The sequence below is a fragment of the Microtus pennsylvanicus genome, chromosome X, assembly GCF_037038515.1.
Source record: "Microtus pennsylvanicus isolate mMicPen1 chromosome X, mMicPen1.hap1, whole genome shotgun sequence".
Classification (NCBI taxonomy): domain Eukaryota; kingdom Metazoa; phylum Chordata; class Mammalia; order Rodentia; family Cricetidae; genus Microtus; species Microtus pennsylvanicus.
This window is the reverse complement of record NC_134601.1, coordinates 49,697,658-49,711,800: the sequence shown is the minus strand read 5'-3', so window position 1 is coordinate 49,711,800 and position 14,143 is coordinate 49,697,658.

Genomic DNA, 14,143 nt, shown 5'->3' with positions numbered 1-14,143 from the left:
CTGAGTGAATAGTATGCTTATTCCTCATGGGCAATATAAATGTAACAACTGATCATGTGGAAACATGATCATATTGCGTTGGCTGCCAGGATGTTCAGAGCCAAATTTTCAGTTCCTACTTTATGAACAATGTAGGGATCCATGGTTTCAACATTAAGCCTTAATCCTCCCCCATGGTCCTGATTTATTTTCTTACCCTCATCTTAATTTTGGGTTTATGTAATTTTACAAAATAAAACCATCATATATGTGTAAATTTGCATCCTATGTTATATGAGGAAAGCTTAAAAGATATAAATAGAAAGCTCCTATATTATTTGGTCTTTGTGATACAGTGAAAAATCACCATGTATTGAATAGGTTCTTCCCTTTTTCCTTGTGGTACTAGGGATTGAATTCATGACCCTAGACATGTTAAGATCCACTGAGTAATATTCTTATTCCCCAGGTCCTGACATTCTAATATGCTTTTTTGAAATTCTATTTCTTTTGATCAGCTTGGATATAATAAATTTTGGCATAATTCAGAAGACAGAAAGTCTACTAAGGAGTATAGTGTTCAATGAAACTTTGTGTGAAGATTGTCCCTGATATCTAAGGTGATTTTAGTAACATAACTTTAAGTTGAAAGATTTAGGGTAATTTTAGAGAAGCATTGTCATCAGTATAGGACAAGAAACCACGGTTAGGTTAAATCCTAAGATTAATGAGATAACTAATTTTAACTACAATTTATTCTCTGCTTTTATTTTCATCATAAAAACTATTTTATCCTAAAAACTCTAACATAGTAAAATTGCTTTTGGTGAGGGGGTTTATGTTTTCAATTTATTTTATTTGTGTGTGAGAATACTATGTGTGCATATTTAGTATCAAAAGAAAATCCGTGAGAGTCAGGTCTCTCCTTCTACCATGTGGGTTCTAGGGCCTGAACTCAGACCATCAGGGTTGGCAGCAAGTGCCCTTACCAACTGAGATATCTTGCTGGCCCTTTGGTGAGTGTTTTAAGACACATATTGAGTTGTGTAACCACCATACCAAAGAGGAAATAGCAGCTCCTCATCCCCAGAAAATTCCACTGGTTGTCCTGTAATACTGATGAGCTCTCTCCAGTCAACAAATCTTGGTTTTATGTTAAAATGCCCTTCCCAACATTTTATGGGAATAGATTAAGAAAATGAATTTGATTCCACCATTCTCTTTACAGAGTACCTCTTGTATGTTCACTGCTGCAGTAAGTTTTGCAGACTTTATAAAGGACTAGGCACCCAAGGTTGTTACAATGTAGTTGGTATGGTTGACTTAGTACACAGGAAACATAGAAACATATAAGACCTTATTTAAGCAAGTTATAAATTGACACAGATCACAAAATCAGGGATAATCTGTCTAGGCTAGAATAATGGCTTTTGTGACTGAGTGATATACTACATGGATTTGTGGAAAAACCAGAATATATTTAGAAATGGAGAGTTAAGTTTCACCTCTGAAAGTGATATATTAGTCTAAACAGAAAAGAGGAAATCACATGCTTGCAGGAATATTTACAAAAGTCTTCAGAATCTACAGCCATGGAAGTTTCCTAAGTACAAAACCATTAATTTTACTTTTTATAAGATGTGGGGAGACAGACGACTGCCAAATGGCTTTGCTCCATGTCCAGAGAAAGTTAACAAGACTGACAATACAGATATCTATTGCAGAAGTCTGACTAGAATTTTCCATTATGAATTCACTGCATGTAAATGCTGAACATATGGCTCCCATCAGTGATCTGTGTGGAGGTGATGGAATCTAGGTTACAGAAGGCAAGAAGAAGGCCAAGGTTTGGACTCTGAAGTGGGAGGCAGCTGGACACCATATGAGTCTCTTTAGACCTGGAGCCAGCTTTATGTCGAGGGAGTAGGCAAACTCCCAAACCTTGTAATTTGTAGGGTATGGAGAAAGGATCTTCCTTTGCCAGAATTTCCTGTATAGTCAGGCCCCAAAGCCTGAATTTTCCATTAGAGAAAAACAAACAAACAAACCCCTCCCAAACAAAAAATAAACCAAATCAAAATAATGTTTCTTCACAATATAAGGAGCTAGGGGAAATGATGATATGCCAATCCATTAAGGTGGAAGCAGCTAATAAAGCTTTGATGTAGAATAGTCTGTCAGATTAGTCTACCAGAACTGGCAGAATAGGATTCACAGGATAGGTATGAGTTTCCACAGTTCATGTGTGTGCATGTGTGCACACATTGTGAGTCAGTATGTTTGCAGAGAGCTGGTCTGATACTGATAAGAATGATAGTATTGACTGCACTTGGAACCTCTTCTAGCTCATTGGCTGTACAATGGATGCATGTCATAGTTTACTCCCCAAGGAGGTGGGCCTCCATAGTATTAACTAGAGTACAGGTTGACCTTGGAGATCTGTTAAGACTAGAATAAGAAGATAGCCCTCTGTTTTTTTCTTTGAGGCAGCATTTCTCTATATTACAGCCCTGGCTGTCCTGGAACTTACTCTGTAGACCAGGCTGGCCTTGAACTCAGACATCTGCCTACCTCTGCTGGGATTAAAGGCGTGTGCCACCAAAGCAGGGTGAGGATAGCCCTCTTGGGATAGCCTTGGCCTCAATAATCCAAAAGCAAACTTGTTTCCCCCCTCCCTTCCTTCTTCCCTCTCTCCTTTCCTGCTTCTCTTCTTTCCTGCTTGCTTTCCTTCCTCTCTCCCTTTCTCCTGTCTTTTGTCCCTCCCACCCTTTGCTCTTCTTCCCTTGCTCTGTTTTCTTTCACTTTTTTTGGACACAAGATCTTTCTGTGTAACCTAAGCTGGACTCAAGCTCTTTTTAAAATTTAAAAATGTATTAATTTCATGTATGTGGTACTATATTTACAATGGTCTTCACTTTTTCTGTTCCCTCTTATCCTTCTCATACTTCCCTGCTCCCCTTAAAAAATCATGACTATTTTAATTATATATATTATACATGTATAAATATATAAATACAATCTGCTGATTCCCTTTAGTACTGATTGTAGGTGTATGTTTTCAGGGCTGACCACTTGGTATTGGATAACACATTAGAGGGCCTTATCTTTGGGGAAGACTTATTTTCTACCACTCAGTAGTCCCATGGCTCTTCATCTAGAAGTAGGCCTTGTGAGATTTCTCATCATCCATGTTCGCATGCCAGTTGTCTTTGTACTGGTCTTGCTTAGGTAACCATATTGTTGAGATTTCATGCATGTGGCTTCCCTGTCTTCTCACAGAAGACTTCCTGGTCTTCTGGCTTACAATCTTTCTATATCCGAGCCTTAGGTGTGTAAGGGTTGTATTATAGATATATATCTTGGGCCTGGGTACTTCATGAACAGGTGTTCTCTTACCTGTCATAGGGATACTTATTTAGAATGCAGTTAGAGGTTATGCTGGTTTGGGAAATAGCAGTGGTAGCTTTCTCTGGAAGATGTATGGCCTCACTAGCCCTGAGTACTTAGCTATGTTTCCAGTACCGGGCATGATTTCTTTACTGATGAGTAGGATACAAGTTACTTTAGACAGCTGTTGGTAATCACCAATGTGTGGATGCTACTATTGCACCTTTAGAGATATTTTGCTAAGCTGGTTATTGTGGTTCATGGGTGTCACAGTTGGGTTGGACTGTTCACGGTTGGGTTGGACCGTTGTTTGCTTTTCTCCCTTGGCATCCATTTCATGGTACCTTCTAGCACCATGAAAGCCAGTCCTTAGGGAAGAGGCTTCTGGATCAGATCCAGCTCTATCCTAAATTCTGTATCTGATGTGTGTGGTATCACCAGCAATAGGGACTTACTTTCAAATTCTAGGCAGCAACCAAGAGCAACAGCAATAGCCTATCCTGGTTTTGGAATTTCTTGGAGCCATGTCCAACACTCTAAAGGAGGTTCCTTATGCCTAGTACTGTTTTTTTTAATAGTCTATGGCTCTTGGGTGTGCATTATCACCTCAAGTTGTGTAACTTCATTTAAATATATATATGTATATATACACATGCATACATATATATGTGTGTGTGTATACTCCTACATTTGTATGTTATATGTAATTTTAGGTTAGGATAAAATGGTATGATTCCCTATGAGTTTTTCAAATACCCTTAGTGTTATTTGTGTCCCCTCTCTCCTCCCTCTGTATTGCTCTCTCTCTGTCTCCCAGTTAAATTCCCCCTCCTCTTTTCATCTTCTTTCCCCCTCATAGCTCCTGTATTCTGTTCTCTAGAGCTCCTCTTATTCCCCATGGCCCCATCTTACCTTCCTAGTTTCTGTGATTACTCAAGGTTCTGTACTTACATCTGAAGGTCTGGAGCTAGGAGCCTCACTTAAGGAAGAACACAAAAAGTATCTTTTCCAGTGTCTGGATTACCTCAGTATGATCTTAGTTCCACCCATTTACCTGCCAAGTCTATGATTTCATTTTTCTTTGCAGTTGAATAGTTTCCATAGTGTACCACTATTTTTATTATCCATTCTCCAGTTGATGGGTAGCTTTTTCCCCATCTCCTATCTATTGTGAACAGAGAAGCAATAAACATAGCTGAGCAAGAATCTGTGAAGTAGGATGTCAACTACTTTGGGCATATGCCAAGAGTGGTACAGCTGAATTGTAACTGCAGGTTTCTCTCCTGCCCACCAGTCCCCAAATATCCACTCTGAGCCTTACTATTAATTACAAACTGCTTGGTATATTAGCTTAGGCTTAATATTAACTAGCTCTTATAATTTAAATTAAACCATTTCTATTATTTTATATTTTACCACAAGATTCATGGCTTGTTATCTCACATCTTGCTTCTCTGGCAGTTGCTGGCATCTCCCAGACTCTGCCTTCTTTTTTTTCTTTATCTTTGCTTGGATTTCCTGCCTAACTATATTCCACCTTGCTATTGTCTAAATCAGCTTCTTTATTAACCAATGGTAATAAGGCATATTCACAGCATGCAAAGGGGCATCCCACATCACTGAATGGTAGATTTAATTTTATCTTTATGTGAGAATTCTCCACACTGTTTTCCAGACTGATTGCACTAGCTTGCATTTCCACTGTCAGTGAACGAGGGTTTCCCTTCTCTACATCCTTCTCAGCACTCATTGTCAGTTGATTTCTTGATCTAATCATTCAGACTGGGCTGAAATAAAACCTCCAAGTAATTGCTAAGGCTGTTGAAGATGTTTTGAGTTGTTTCTTAGCTATTTTCATTTCTTCTTTTGAGAACTCCCTGTATATATGCATAGCCCGTTTTTCAATTGAGTTGTTTTCTCAACTCTTTGTTTTTTGAGTTCTTTATATATCCAAAATATTAATCCTCTGTCAGATGTACAGCTAGAAAATTCTATCTCCCACCCCAGGGTTTCCTTTTCACCCAATTATTTCCTTTGCTGTGCAGAAGCGTTTTGTTTTTTATGAGATCCCATATGTCAGTCATTGCCCTTACTTTCCATGGTTGCAAACTTGATTCTTCTGCTTCAACCTGCTGAGCACTGGGGTTTACAGGCATGTGCTGCCACACCCAGGTTCCAAAGGGCTTTCTTCAACATTTTCCAGTCTGCCATCACAGAAAATGGAAGCAAGGCTGGGGGGTCTGAAGCCTTTCCTTCTTCAACACATTCTCCAGCTGTTTCATTCTGCCTCCGCTACCTATGGACTCAGGAAGAAACTCACTGATTTGAGACGTTATACTTGAGTAGAGTCATTTCTTTGCTCTGTCACTGGGGCCCAGCCTGAGGTATGTATATGCTTGTTCATGTCTAACCAGGAAAACTAATGTAATAGCTGGGAAAATATACGAAATTCACTTTACTTTTAAAAATGAAGGCTATTGTTCTCTAAGGGGATGTGAAGATGGGCAGAATTTTAATAAATGGTTGTCTTGTCTATATGAAATGTGTAAGTGCACAAAGGCTTGTCACACCCTCAAAATGTCAAAGAGGATTGGCCAAGCAAAGATGGGGCTTGACAGATCTTCAAATCTAAAGCCATATATCTTTGATGTTAAAGTGCCAATGTAGATCATAGGCATGTCTCATTTTGGTAATGCCGTAGTTGAGCCTTTTGTATTAAGAAAGAAAATTACTTTTCAGATTGGTTAGGGGTAGAGAAAACCAATAAAACCTCATGTGGGTTGGTGTTGGCTTTCCTGAGTTGATTGTTGGATGGAAAATTCAGACTACTTCTCAGCCTGAGTCACCTGAAGAAACTGGATTTGCTCATTTGCAAATGGAAAACTTAATTGTACCTGTTAATTTCTTCAGATGCTGACATTTAGAGGTGAAAATGATAATGAAGCTAAGAGGGTATACCTGGGGAACATGGTCTTTATGGTACTGGGCAAAGAGTTGCCTTTGTGGTCGTGTGAATTGGTTTTGGTCAAAGCACAGAAAGAAAGGTTCTGGTATGATTTTCCTATAGATTGACAACGGAAATTTCCCATTATAACTTGCAGGTATATTTTGTATTAGAGATTCATAAATAGAATTATTGGGCCCCGAGACGTACTTTTTGCTTAACAAATGTATGTAACTTGTACCTATGGATTGGACCTGGACCCCTATCATCTTTTTGAGTAGTCCATTCCCTTTCCATGGAATTTGAGAAACTTTATTTCTAACCATGCCTCTATCACTTAAAACTTGCCTTTTCTTCTTGATCAACATTTCATTTACATTGGGAATAAACTCTCTATATTGTTCTTATCAAATCCCTTCATGGATTACTGGACCACAGTCCTTAAACTTTCTCTAGGTTAAGAACTTTTAATTTTTTAAATAAAATATTTTTACAGGGGATGGAGATGTGACTCAGAGGTTAAGAGCATCGACTGCACTTGCAGAGGACCTAAGTTGGATTCTTTACATCCATATCATATGACTTACAATCACCCATAACGCCAGCTCTGGGGAGATATGACGCCTCTAGTCTCCATGGGCACCTGTACTTCTGTGCACACATCCACACACAGACACACAAATATACAAAAAAGCCAGGCGATGGTGGCGCACGCCTTTAATCCCAGCACTCGGGAGGCAGAGGCAGGCGGATCTCTGCGAGTTCGAGACCAGCCTGGTCTACAGAGCTAGTTCCAGGACAGGCTCCAAAGCCACAAAGAAACCCTGTCTCGAAAAACCAAAAAAACAAATACACAAAAAATTAAGAACTAAAAATAAGCCGGGTGGTGGTATCACATGCCTTTAATCTCAGCACTAGGGATGCAGACACAGGCAGATTTCTGAGAGTTCAAGATCAGTCTCGTCTACAGAGTGAGTTCCAGTACACGGCTGTTAGACAGAGAAACACTGTCTGAAAACAAACAAACCAAACCAAGCAAACTCAAACAAAACAAAACTAAAACCAAAATCTTACAAATATGTAATTTATGTCATTTTTTTGTTTTTTATTTATTTATTTATTAAAGATTTCTGTCATTTTTTTCTCCCTTTCTATAGTTGATACTACGGGCTTCTCTTAACTCACTTCAGAAGAATGGAGTCTTTAGAGCTCTTGCTGGTACAACAATGATAAATAATATTGTTAGTAGTCATTGTCTTAGAAAGCTAACATTTGTTGACTGTTTACTAATTGCCATGCAATATGCTAAGTATATGTATTCATTCGTTTTATCCTCTTGATAATCCAATAGGGAGAGAAATGACTATTTTTGCCATTTTAAAGATTAGAAGACTGAAACTAAGAATTTTCCCAGGTTCACAGTATTAATTAAAGCTCTATAGTTTCTCTGATCATAGTATTATTATGGCTTTTTTGTATGTTTATCTTGAATATGTGCACACATATATGCAGATATGTATATTACATATCAAAAAAGAATTACAGGTAAACTTGCTAAATGTGTGCAATCCTGTGTTATTAATAGTTTTTAAAGGAAAGCCTACCTCACCTTCATCTATAATAAAACTACCCCCTCAGGAATATTTCATTTCTCTTTTCTATTAATAAGCTGCTTTGAAGAGCAAATTAGTCCTATGAAGGATGCTACATTAAATTTCAAAGTCCTAAAATCAAAGGAATTTAGTATTTCCTCCTTTAATCTATCCATGTATTTCATAGATGATAAAATTTTAGATCAGTTCTTCCTCTGAATATTGCCCCTTAGACCTGTTAGCTATCAAGTGGTGGCTAAGAAGACCCTTGCATGACCCCTCTGATTGAACTTTTAGCTACATTGTTACCCTTTATTTGGCTATGTTTAAAAATAAGCATCCCTAAAGATGAAGAGAATTCATCCTTGCATCAGGTTTTTTATTTTTGTTTTTCAAGACAGGGTTTCTCTGCATAGCCCTGACTGTCCTGGAATTCACTCTGTAGGCGGGACTGGCCTCAAACTACCTGCTTCTACCTCCTATATGCTAGGAAAAAAAGGTGTGTGTGGTGCTGCCACACCTGGCTCGTGTTTGTTATTTTTAACATTGCTGTGACCAGATCCCCGACATTTTGTTTTACAGTTTAACAAAGGCAGCCAAGCAATGGTGGCGCGTGCCTTTAATCCCATCACTTGGGACACAGGTAGGGGGAATCTCTGTGAGTTTAAGGCCAGCCTAGTCTGCAAAGTGAGTTCCAGGACAGCCAGGACTGCTCACAGAGAAACCGTATCTCAAAAAACAAAACAAAACAAAACAAAGAAACAAAAAGCAAAGGCTACAGTTTATCAAGACAGGAAAGAAATGGTGTGGGAGTGTATGGCTAGGAAGGCATTGTGAAGGAGTGTGAGGACACATTGTGTTCACAGTCAGGAAGCAGAGACAATGCTGGTGTTCACAGCTAATTAATTCTTTTTTTTAATTTATTTATTTATTAAAGATTTCTGTCTCTTCCCCGCCACTGCCTCCCATTTCCCTCCCCCTCCCCGAATTAAGTCCCCCCCCAGCCCGAAAAGCAATCAGGGTTCCCTGTCCTGTGGGAAGTCCAAGGAACCCCCACCTCCATCCAGGTCTAGTAAGTTGAGCATCCAAACTGCCTAGGCTCCCACAAAGCCAGTGCGTGCAGTAGGATCAGAAACCCATTGCCATTGTTCTTGAGTTCTCAGTTTTGGTGTGGCCCTAGCCCTTGGGATAGTGTCACCCAAATTTAGCACGGGTCTTCTTATCTCAACCAACTTAGTGTAGAACCTCCTTCACAGACATACTCAGAGGCTCATTTCCGCTGAGATAATAGAACCTGTCAAACTGACACTATTAACCATCACAATGTTGCACTTGGTACGTATATACAAAGCCTGTGTGCTTGGAGGATGGAGGCATGCAGACAATAAAGATTTAATATTGTCACGCAAGTCAAGGTACCAGGGTATGTTATTTGGTTTAGGATTTGAAGGCAAAAACAGTATATCATATATTCATATCCAGAAGAGTTGGATGTGAATCCGTAGTACCACTTTGTAGGTGTATTATCTTCAGTGAGTTAAGTCTTCCTCCTTGAACTCAGTTTCCTCATTTGTATAATAATGAGAATGCTTTGTATGCTTCATAGACTTCTTATGATCATTAAGCAGGTTAATAAACTGGAAACTGCTTTCGTTCCAGAGAGAACATTAGAAATGTTAGTAATTATTAATAATTATACTTCACGTGTGTCAGTTTCTATATGAAATTTCTGTTTATCATTTCTCTCAGAAATAAGTCTGTTATTTTCTCAAGTGTGCCTCAAAGTGTGGAATTTGAAATACTGTTTTTAATCACCCTCCAGTGTTAAGATTAGCCACTGATTCTAGCCCTCTTCATTCCACAGGTAGGCAGCTCAGTAATGGACTTCCCAGAGTTGAAGGCAGAGAGGGAGCTTCTCAATTCTCTCTGCACTGGTATGCTGCCTACCATCAACCCACTTCTTTGGTTTCACAATTCATGGCTTTCTGTTAATCTACAGCAGAAGTGATCCTGGGGATATGCAAGGTTAACTAACTATTTGGGTTTGAGGACAAAGTTAAAATTTATAGTTGATTTTTTGTAAACTGAGTTTTAGGCTGACACAGCACATTTGTCTGCCCACACCTTGATGAAAAAGGGAGCGTTTTATAATTGAAAGTGCTATTTGTTGAAGGACTCACTTGTTAGCATACTATGATTTATCTGTAGGGAGACGGTTACGCCTTAGATAGCTTATATCATCTTAGTAGTAGAATCTTTTGACTAGTTTGCAAGGAAATGGACTGCGGAACTCATTCGACTGTATGACTTGTTTGTGACACACTAGAGGCCTCACTAGTTATCACCGGGGAAATACGTTGAAATTTGTTCAACCTAGAAATGAGTAACACTCTATGGTTTTAAACAAAGGCAAATATTCTAAAATTGCTGACCCTCTCTTGCAAATCAGTTCATAATAGTAAGATACCTAAATGATATGCGAAAGATAAAAATCTAAGTTGAACGCTGGAAGCAAAGACCTGTATTTTGAGATCGGTATTTTGTTTACAGCCATCTTAAATTAACAAGTAAGATATTCAGCTTTGCAGGCAAGTTCCAGACCTAGGACATTAACCTAGTGAGATCTGCAGGCACCAGGCTTATAGAAAACATTAGCATTTTCCTTTGTTAGTCAACAATCACAGACCCTCAGTATTTACTTATTAGTTAGGGATATCTCTGGGCCTGAATTCCAGCAGAACTGACACATCTCCCCTCCCCCTTGACTGTTTGCTATATAACAGCTTCTGAGGATATAATAAACAGAGGTTTGATCAGAAACCCTATCTTGCCATCATTTCTCGTGTCTCTTGTACCCTCCATTCCTCTCCCATAGGTTTATCAGGGACCACTGATGCATCCCACTGGCCAAGATAGTTGAGTACAGTTTTCCACCTAATGATACTCTGGATTTCCTCAGTGTCTGTTGTTACGTCCCCCTTTCATTTCTTTCTTTTTTTAATGATTTTTTTGAGCTCTACAATTTTCTCTGCTCCCCTCCCTGCCTCTTCCTCCCTTCAATGTTCTTCCAAGGTCCGCGTGCTCCCAATTATCTTAGGAGATCTTGTCTTTTTCTACTTCCCATGTTGATTAGATCCATGTATGTCTCTCTTAGAGTCCTCATTTTTGTCAAGGTTCTCTGGTATTGTGATTTCTAGGCTGGTTTTCTTTGCTTTATGTTTAAAAACAACTTATGAGTGAGTACATGTAATAATTGTCTTTCTGGGTCTGGGTTACCTAACTCAATATAATGTTTTCTAGCTCTATCCATTTGCCTGCAAATTTCAAGATTTCGTTATTTTTTTCTGCTGTGTAGTATTCCATTGAGTAAATGTATCACATTTTCCTTATTTATTCTTTGGTTGAGGGGCATTTAGGTTCTGGCTATGACAAACAATGTTGCTGCTATGAACATAGTTGAGCACAGGTCCTTGTGGTATGATTGAGCATCCTTTGGATATATACCCAAAGGTAGTATTGCTGGGTCTTGAGAAATGTTTTTTCCTAATTTTCTGAGAAATCACCACACTGATATCCAAAGAGGCTGTACCAGCTTGCACTCCCTATACCCCATATCCTCTCCAGCATATGTTGTCATCAGTGTTTTTGATCTTGGCCATTCTTTCATGTGTAAGATGGACTCTCAGAGTTGTTTTGATTTGCATTTCTCTGAAAATTAAGGATGTTGAGCATTTCCTTAAATGTCTTTCAGCCATTTTAGATTTCTCTGTTGAGAGTTCTCTATTTAGGTCTACACTCCATTTTGTTTTTAACTGGATTATTTGTTCTATTGATGACCAGTTTCTTGAGTTCTTTGTATATTTTGGAGATCAGACCTCTGTCTGATGTGGGGTTAGTGAAGATCTTTTCCCATTCTGTAGGCTGTTGTTTTTGTCTTGTTGACCATGTCCTTTGCTTTACAGAAGCTTTTCAATTTCAGGAGGTCCCATTTATTAATTGTTTTTCTCAGTGTCTGTGCTACTGGGGTTATATAATTTTTAAGGACTAAAAACTTGCATTACATTGTTAAATGAGTTGGATAGGTACAATACCTTGAACAAGAGTAGAAATATGTAATGCTCTGTCTTTTTAGGAGACAGGCCATGTCCACTCCCTTCCTGCTTGCAGCCTCAGCCCTGCTCTCCCTCTCTGTCCCCCTCTCAGAGAGGCAGCCTCTCCCCCCTCTTTTTCTTTTTCTCTCTCTTTCTCCTCTTCTCCCCTTTTCTCTTTCCCTCCATAACCTATCTAATAAATGTCTAACTTCACTCTGCATGGTGTACCTGTCTGTCTCTCTTGCCTGCTGCCGTCACATGGAAACCTGGAGACCTGCCATGTGGTCTCATGTGCTGTCCCTGCTTGGGACTGGCTGTTTTCAGAACCCCGGCAACTTGCAGCAAACCCCTTTCATTGGTGCTGTGACTTGGATAGGGTCTCCAGCTCCAGTTCCTCTCCAGGGATTGGGATCCTGAACCAGGTATTGCAAACAGTTCCTTCTTCTTTCTGTCTTTTTACGAGTGTAAATTTTACCTGTGAAGGTGAGAGCCAATGCAGCCAAGCTCAGACCCAGCTCACCAGGCAGATTTTATACTGTAGTTATACCTAATAAACAGCCCTCAACTGCTAAGAGATCTGGGAAATATGGCATTTATTAAAAAAACTTTTCATAACTAAAAGAGACAGTTTGGCTCCTAGCAGCACTCTACTTCCTCCAAAGAAGACAGAATACAAATGGACATACAACAATATCCATCTGCAATTCACTTCCACTGACAAGCGCTGACTACTGGACATAACTGCCTTTCATTTAAACTAAAGATCTCCAGACGAGGACAGAATCACTGGAATTGACAGCCTAGCTGCTCAAGTCAAGGTAGGCTTGTATTCCTACAGATTTCTTAGCCCACAGGATCTTCTGCAGCCTGGCAGGCCCTGCATTAAACAGCAAAAGGCAAATGTGACCTTTAGCAACCATGGAGGACCCTGAAGAGTAGCTCTGGGTGCCAACCAAGTAAGTTCCCTGTCATTTTTTAATCAGTAACTCAAGTAAAATCTTATCCTTCTCAAAGATCTCTGATGCAGTTTGACAGCTGAGAGGTTTTGTTAGTTTAAAAGGACAACCTCACCAAACAAATTTTAGATCAAATTTCTCTCTCATGATGCCTTTCATAGTCTTAAAAATACTTTTAATTGTACAAAAATAGCTGTCACAGTCATTCTAACATATGTCTAAAACTTCTGTTTTCACAAATCCAAAGAATTCTTGTAAGTTCCAGGGAGCTGTATTGAAGGATCCACCTTAAACAGGTCAGATACATCCCCTTCAATTCCCTAGTCCTATTTTTTTTTCTTAATTTAACTTTGTCCTCTCTTCTGCCAATATCTTAATCAGGTGTAAGAGATACCAGAGATTTCCATACCACAAACACCAAAAAGACCAGCTATGCCAGGATGTGGCCAGCACCCAGCCTTCTCAGGTTCCCCCCCAAAGACGATGCCCACAAATAAGCAGGAAGCAGTCTTGAGAATCAGCAGATCCAATTCCTTCAACTTATGGTGACGAATCTCCAGCTTTTTATTATAAAAAATAGATGGGAATGTAATACTCTGTCTCTTTAAGAGACAAGCCACACCCACTCCCTTCCTGCTTGCAGCCTCAGCCCTCCCTCTCTTTCTCTTTCTCTCTGTCCCTCTCTCAGAGAGGCAACCTCTCTCCCCCTCTCTCTTTCTCTTTCATCTTCTCCCCTTTTCTCTTTCCCTCCATAACCCACCTAATAAATGTCTAACTTCACTCTGCATTGTGTGCCTAGCCATCTCTCTCACCAGCCAAGTCAGTTCTTTCTGTAGGTATCTCCATCATGGTCTTGACCTCTTTGCACACATTATTGTTTCTCCCTCTCTTCGACTGGTCTCTGGAAGCTTGGCCCAGTGCTGATCTTTGTGTGATCTGAATGATCTCTGCATCAGTTCCTGGATGAAGGTTCTTGATGGAGGAAGGTCATTGGTTAAGTAATAAAGAAACTGCTTGGCCTCATAGGTTAAAACATAGGTGGGAGGAGTAAAGAGAACAGAATGCTGGGAGGAAGAGGAAGTGAGGTAAGACGCCTCAGAGAGACACCATGCTCCCCTCTCCCGGGCAGACGCAATAGCTCTGCTCTCTGAGGCAGACAGCGATGCAGCCAGCCACCAGGTCAGACATGCTGAA